The sequence below is a fragment of the Nicotiana attenuata genome, unplaced genomic scaffold (assembly GCF_001879085.1).
Source record: "Nicotiana attenuata strain UT unplaced genomic scaffold, NIATTr2, whole genome shotgun sequence".
NCBI lineage: Eukaryota > Viridiplantae > Streptophyta > Magnoliopsida > Solanales > Solanaceae > Nicotiana > Nicotiana attenuata.
The window spans coordinates 236,815-244,598 of NW_017671489.1; positions in this window are offsets into that span (position 1 = coordinate 236,815).

Genomic DNA, 7,784 nt, shown 5'->3' on the forward strand with positions numbered 1-7,784 from the left:
ACGAGAATATGTTTATCGCTCTATTGCAAAGAAGTGGGATGCAAGTAGGCAGAAGTTGTAGGATGAGTTTAAAGACCCACTTAAAACCAAAGATGAGATTACGGATAATGTTCCGGTAGGTATTACTCGGGATCAATGGACTTCCTTTGTGGAACTACCGTTATAAAGAAGAAACTCAGGTATTTTTCTGAAACGTCACATTAAAATGCATAAAAATATGATTATTCATTTATATAATTGACTGAAATGTATCTTATTATTAGAACATGTGTAAAAGAAATGCTGAAAATCGGAATAAACAAACAGTTCCACACACCGGTGGCTCCAAACCTAATTCTAGAAGAAGGGTTGAAATGGTGAAAGATGTTACATTATTTACCTTTACTATTTAAATTTTAGATATTGTATCTATTTCTTTTACTTTAATTAAACTATTCTGACTTATTTTTGTTTTCATACATAGATGGCTGAGACAGGGACTAAGCCCGGACGAGCATAACTTTATCTTGCTACACATACGAAAAAAGATGAATCATATGTAAATGAGGAGGCAAAAGAAATATGTGTAAGTTACTACTTTGAGAATTCTAAGAATGAGCACATTTTTAAATTCTTTCACTTGTCTCCAACTGCATCAATTGGAGCTCCCTCAACCTCATATCCTTGTTTTGGCTTGGCTTGATCACCCTGCAGAAATATTAGCTCCCGCAGAATCTGCTTTTGTCAATTCCTTCAGTCATATGAGGCTGAGGGATAACATTTCCCCCTCCTTTTTTTTGTTTCGGATAACATTGTTTAACTTCTTAAAAACTGGTCATACATGGTTTATATGTAGTCACATTTTTTTCCCTTCTATTTATTCAATCTCATAATGAGTTTTTATTGATCCAAAATTTATGATCTTTCAAGCCCATTGTCACAACCCCAAACCGGCCCGGTTGTGATGGCGCCTCTCGTGAAAACAAGGCCAGCCAACACAACACCCATATTAACCCTTTAATCATTAAGAGTCATTTTTAAGCCTTTAGTTAAACAATATTTCATAATATAAGTCTGAATGAACAGTGCGGAAATAACATACAAGCCCGACATCAGGGTGTCACTAGCCATGAGCATCTATCAAGGTCTGAATACAACAAAGACAGTCAAAATGTACTAAGTACAGAAATGAAAATGAGAGGAAGGAAGCAGTGCTGCGAACGTCGTGCAGCTACCTTGCCAACTATAATGACTCCGCGTCTGAGCATCCAACACCCGTTACCGGGTTCCGAAATACCTGAATCTGCACACGGGTGCAGGGAGTAATGTGAGTACTCCAACCCATTAAGTAATAACAGTAAATAAAGACTGAGCAGTAGGAAACAATGAATCCACATTTATGTTAACTCAATAAGCACAACAGGCTTTCAAATCTGAATACGAGTCAATCATCTCATTTTTTAAAATCTAGCTTTTTGGTAAAAATCATTTAAAATACCTTCCAGCAATTTCAGTAGGGGTTCAATACCATTTGTAATAAAAGAGATGAAAACCATAATGTGACGGCCCAAAGGGTCATCACCTGTTTTTTTACCCATTTTGTACTTCCGAGGCCTTGAAAACCTCATTTGGGGTTGCCTCGATTTGCGTGCATAGTCCGGGCGCGTAGCCGGAAAGCTTAAATATGAATTCTGTGAGGAAAATGCTAAATTTTGATATTTAATTGATTAAATTTGACTTCGGTTAACATTTTGGGCCAACGGACCCGGACCCGTGATTTGACGGTCCCGGAGGGTCCGTAGGAAAATATGGGACTTGGGCGTATGCCTGGAATCGAATTCCGAGGTCCCAAGCCCGAGAAATGAATTTTTGTGTGAAATTGTTTTCTGGAAATGATTAAGGAAAATAAAAATGAAATTTGATTAAAAGACTATGGTACCGGGCTCGTATTTTGGTTCCGGCGCCCGGTACAAGTCTTATATATGGTTTAAGCGCTTTCTGTAAAGTTTGGTTGAAAACGGACGTCGTTTGACGTGTTTCGGACTTAAATTGGAAAATTGATGTTTTATGAAAATTTGGTAGAAATCATGAGTTTTGAGGCTTGATCCGATGTATATGATGTTATTTTGGCGATTTGATCGCGCAAGTAAGTCCGTATGATATTTTTGAGGTTGTGTGCATGCTTGGTATGGAGCCCCGAGGGCTCGGGTGAGTTTTGGATAGGTGTCGGAGTGCATTTTTGAACTTAGGAAAATCTGGCATCTCAGTTCTGCAATTTTCGCAATTGCGAAGCAGGCCTCGCAATTGCGAGCTCGCAAATGCGAGCCTGGCATCGCAATTGCGAGGAAGGGGGACATTTCACTGTGTTCGCAAATCCGACCAAAAGGCTCGCATATGCGAGCCTGGCCTTTTCGCAAATGCGAGGATATAGTCGCAAATGCAAAAAAACCCCAAACTAGCCAGTGTTCGCAAATGCGAGCATTTTTCTCGCATTTCCCATACCTGTTGGGTTCGCAATTGCGAACCCAACTTCACATTTCCCATATCCTCAGCCCAGCATATTTTATACTTAACCGATTTTGAGCTTCATTTTTCACATTTTCTCAAACTCAAACACCCATAGGCGATTTTCCAAGAAATCTTTCTTGTCCAAATCAATTGTAAGTTGATTTCTACTCATTTCTTTCAATCATTAACATCATTTAACATGTTTTTCACTTAAAATTAATGATTTTCATGGGTGAAATTGGGGGTTTTGGGTAGAACCTAGGTTTTCTAAAAATTGGGGATTTGGACCTCAATTTGAGATCCGATTCCAAAACAAATTACATATTTGAGTTCGTGGGGGAATGGGTAACCGGGTTTTGGTTCGAACTTCGGGTTTTGACCACGTGGGCCCGGGGGCGATTTTGGAAATTTTGGGAAAAACTTTGGAAAATTCATTTTTATGCATTCAAATTGATTCATTTAGTGTTTATTAAAGTAATTAAGTAATTTGTGGCTAGATTCGAGCGGATTGGAGGTGGAATCACGGGGTAAAGCTATAGTTGAGGCTTGAGCTGAGTTCAAAGCATCGAGGTAAGTGTTTGGTTTAACCCTAGCTTGAGGGATTAGGAGTTGAGTCATAATTGCTACTTGTTTGTGTTGAGTACGACGTATGGGCATGGTGACGAGTATCCATGCATCGGTGTCAAGCATGACCGTGAGTCTTAATTTGATAATTGTGTACCCTTGTTTGATCCTATGAACGTTGTGATTAAATATTGGTATTGGTTGTGCCAGGAAGAAGTTGAATAGGATTGGTTATAGCTGACTCTCCCTTGTCGGGATGTTGACTTGTTGTTATAGTTCCCTTGCTGGGAAAAAGTATTAATTTGATTTTTCCCTTGCCGGGAAGAGTATTAATTTGATTGTTCCCATGCCGGGATTGTATTGTGTATTGTGTTGAAAGTAAAGGGAGCGGGTGGTACGCCTACCACAAGTGATATTGAAATGGGATCGGGTGGTACGCCTACCATTTAATTTCATTGTTTTAATATTGTTGCCATGAATTGTTAAAAGGGATTATGTTGTAAACGGAAAGTAATTAAAAATTTGGCTTGCCTAGCTTCTGCGAGTAGGCGCCATCACGACTTCGAGGGTGGGAAATCCGGGTCGTGACAAGTTGGTATCAGAGCTCTAGGTTACATGGGTCTCACAACTCACGGACAAGCATAGTAGAGTCTAAGGGATCGGTACGGAGACGTCTATATTTATCCCCCAGAGGCTACCGAGTTAGGAAAAGTTTCACATTTGTTCTTTCTTGTCGTGCGGTTTGGTTTCTCAATGCTAAATGAATTTCTACTATGTTCTTTCGCAGATGGCGAGAACATGTGCTTCTTCATCTTCCGATCAGTAGTCCGAGCCCCAGACAGCTCCCGCTAGGGGCAGAGGGCGAGGCCGAGGTCGTGCTAGAGGCCGAGGTAGGGGCGGAGCTCAGCCCAGAGCAGCAGCACCAGTGGCGGAGCCTCAGGTTGACATTGACGAGCAGGTTCCGACCCCAGCCCCAGCAGTTCCGGTGGGCCCAGCTCAGGTCCCAGAGGGGTTTATTGCTACCCCAGTTCTTCAGGATGCTCTAGTCCGATTGGTGGGCCTTATGGAGAGCGTCAACCGAGCAGGTTTGCTTCCTGTAGCACCAGCCGTCTCTCAGGCTGGAGGAGGGGCCCAGACTCCTGCTACTCGTACTCCGGAGCAGGGAGTTCCCGATTCAGACTCTAGCAGTTCAGCCAGTTAGAGCAACTCAGCCGGGTGTGGTAGCCCAGGCCGGTGATGGGGCAGCTATGCCAGCCGATGCTTTATGGAGGTTGGATAGGTTCACCAAGCTCTTCACTACTACTTTCAGCGGTGCATCTACCGAGGATCCTCAGGATTATTTGGACAGCTGCCACGAGGTTCTTCGGAACATGGGTATTGTTGAGTCCAATGGAGTAGACTTTGCTGCATTTCGCCTATCTGGATCCGCCAAGACTTGGTGGAGGGATTTCTATTTAGCTAGACCAACAGGGTCTCCAGCCTTGACGTGGGATCAGTTTTCAGTGTTATTTCTGGAGAAGTTTCTCCCTATCACGCAGCGTGAGGCCTATCGGAGGCAGTTCGAGCGTCTCCATCAGGGATCAATGTCAGTCACCAGTATGAGACCAGGTTTATTGAGTTGGCTCGCCATGCTATTATCATACTCCCCACTGAGAGGGAGAGAGTGAGACGGTTTATTGATGGACTCATTCAGCCTATTCGTCTCCAGATGGCTAGAGAGGCAGGGAGTGACATCACTTTTCAGGAGGCGACCAATGTGGCCCGGAGGATCGAGATGGTATTTCCACAAGGGGGTGGTCATAGAGCAGACAAGAGACCCCGTCAGTCAGGCCGATTCAGTGGTGCCTCATCTGGAGGCAGAGATTCTTATGATAGGGGTCAGCCTTTTAGGCCTTTCCAGTCATCCCTCCAGGTTTCTCAGGGTGCCCCAGGTGATCGTGGTTTCCGTGGGCATTATTCTGATCAGCAGCCATTCAGTGCACCGCCAGCTCCTATCAGTGCGCCGCCGCTCCAGAGTTTCCGTGGTGGTCATTCAGGTCGACAGGGCCAGCAGACTCAGTAGCCGAGGGCTTGTTTTACTTGTGGCGACACGAGGCACATTGCTAGGTATTGCCCTCAAGCTTCGAGCAGTTCTCAGCAGCAGGGTCCCCGTCCTATGATTCAGGCACCAGATGTTCCACAGGCCGCCCAGCCAGCTAGAGGCGGGGGTAGAGGTACTAGAGGTGGAGGTAGAGGTCATAGAGGTGGAGCTCAGACCGCCAGAGGTGGAGGCCAACCAGCAGCAGGTCGTCCCAGAGAGGTAGATCAGAGTGGTGGGGCCCAGCCCCGATGTTATGCTCTTCAGGCTAGGCCCGAGGCAGAGGCTTCAGATGCGGTTATTACAGTTACGGTTCTGGTTTGTGATAGAGATGCTTCAGTGTTGTTTGACCCGGGGTCTACGTATTCGTATGTGTCATCCTATTTTTTTCAAGTATTTGATCATGCCTAGTGATGCATTGGGTATTCCTGCTTATGTGTCTACACCGGTGGGTGATTCCATTGTGGTCGATCGAGTCCGTCGCTCTTGTGTTGTGGTGATTGGGGGTTTGGAGACTCGTGTAGATCTGTTGCTTTTAGATATGGTCGACTTTGATATTATATTTGGGATGGACTGGTTATACCCTAATCAAGCTATCTTGGACTGCCACGCCAAGACGGTGACCTTAGCTTTACCGGGTATGCCTCGTTTAGAGTGGAGAGGGACTCCAGGTCATTCTACCGCAGTGTCATATCGTATGTGAAGGCTCGGCGTATGGTCGAGAAGGGGTGTTTGGCTTATTCAGCTTAAGTTCGGGATTCCAGTGCTGAGGTTCCCTCTATCGATTCTATGCCCGTTGTTCGTGATTTCACTGATGTTTTTCCTTCAGACCTGCCGGGTATGCCACCCGACAGGGATATTGATTTGTGCATTGATCTAGCTCCGGGCACTCAGCCCATTTCTATTCTGCCATATCGTATGGCCCTGCCGGAGTTGAAGGAGTTAAAAGAATAGTCGCAGGATTTGCTTGAGAAGGGTTTCATTAGACCCAGTGTCTCACCTTGGGTTGCGCCGGTATTATTTGTCAAGAAGAAGGATGGGTCAATGAGAATGTGTATTGATTACCGGCAATTGAACAAGGTAACGATCAAGAATAAGTATCCACTGCCGAGGATTGATGATTTGTTCGACCAGCTTCAGGGTGCCAGGTATTTCCAAGATTGACTTGCGATCTGGTTTACCATCAGTTGAGGATTAGGGCATCCGATGTCCTAAGACAGCCTTCCGCACTCGGTATGGGCATTATGAGTTCTTGGTTATGTCATTTGGGTTAACAAATGCCCCAGCAGCTTTCATGGACTTGATGAACCGAGTGTTCAGGCCTTATTTGGATTCATTCGTGATAGTGTTCATTGATGATATATTGATATACTCTCGCAGCCAGGAGGAGCACGAGCAGCACCTTAGAGTGGTTCTTCAAACTCTGAGGGATAGTCAGTTATATGCTAAGTTCTCGAAGTGTGAATTCTGGTTGGGTTCAATTGCATTTCTAGGTCATGTTGTATCAGCGGAGGGTATTCAGGTGGACCCAAAGAAGATAGAGGCAGTCAAGAACTGGCCTAGACCAGCATCAGCTACAGAGATTCGGAGTTTCTTGGGGTTGGCAGGCTACTACAGACGGTTCGTGGAGGGATTTTCATCTATTACAGCCCCGATAACCAGATTGACCCAGAAGGGTGCCCAGTTCAGATGGTCGGATGAGTGCGAGGCGAGCTTTAAGAAGCTCAAGACAGCTCTGACTACGGCACCGGTGTTGGTTTTGCCCACAGGATCAGGCCTTATACCGTTTATTGCGATGCTTCCCGTATGGGGCTTGGTGCGGTGTTGATGCAGGATGGCAAGGTTATAGCCTATGCTTCAAGGCAGTTGAAGATTCATGAGAAGAACTATCCAGTGCATGATTTAGAGTTGGCAGCCATAGTTCACGCATTAAAGATTTGGACGCATTATTTGTATGGCGTGGTATGTGAGGTGTTCACTGATCACAAGAGTCTTCAGTACTTGTTCAAGCAAAAGGAGTTGAATTTGAGGCAGAGGAGGTGGTCGGAGTTGTTGAAGGATTATGACATTACCATTTTATATCATCCGGGAAAGGCCAATGTGGTGGCCGATGCATTGAGTAGGAAGTCAGCCAGTATGGGCAGTCATGCTTATATTCCGGTCAGTCAGAGGCTGCTTGCTTTGGATGTTCAGGCTTTGGCCAATCGATTTGTGAGGCTGGATATTTCTGAGCCTAGCCGAGTATTAGCTTGCACGGTCGCTCGTTCTTCATTATTAGAGCGTATTCGTGATCGGCAGTTTGATGATCCTCATTTGTGTGTCCTTAGAGACACGATGCAGCGAGGAGGTGCCAAACAGGTTACCTTAGATGCGGATGGAGTTTTGAGATTGCAGGGGCGAGTTTGTGTGCCTAATGTGGATGGGCTTCGAGAGTTGATTTTAGAGGAGGCCCATAGCTCCAGGTACTCTATTCATCCAGGCGCCGCGAAGATGTATCAGGATTTGCGGCAACATTATTGGTGGCGTAGAATGAAGAAGGATATTGTGGCATATGTGGCGCGGTGTTTGAATTGTCAGCAGGTTATGTATGAACATCAGAGGCCTGGTGGCTTATTTCAGAGGATTGAGCTTCCCGAGTGGAAGTGGGAGAGGATCA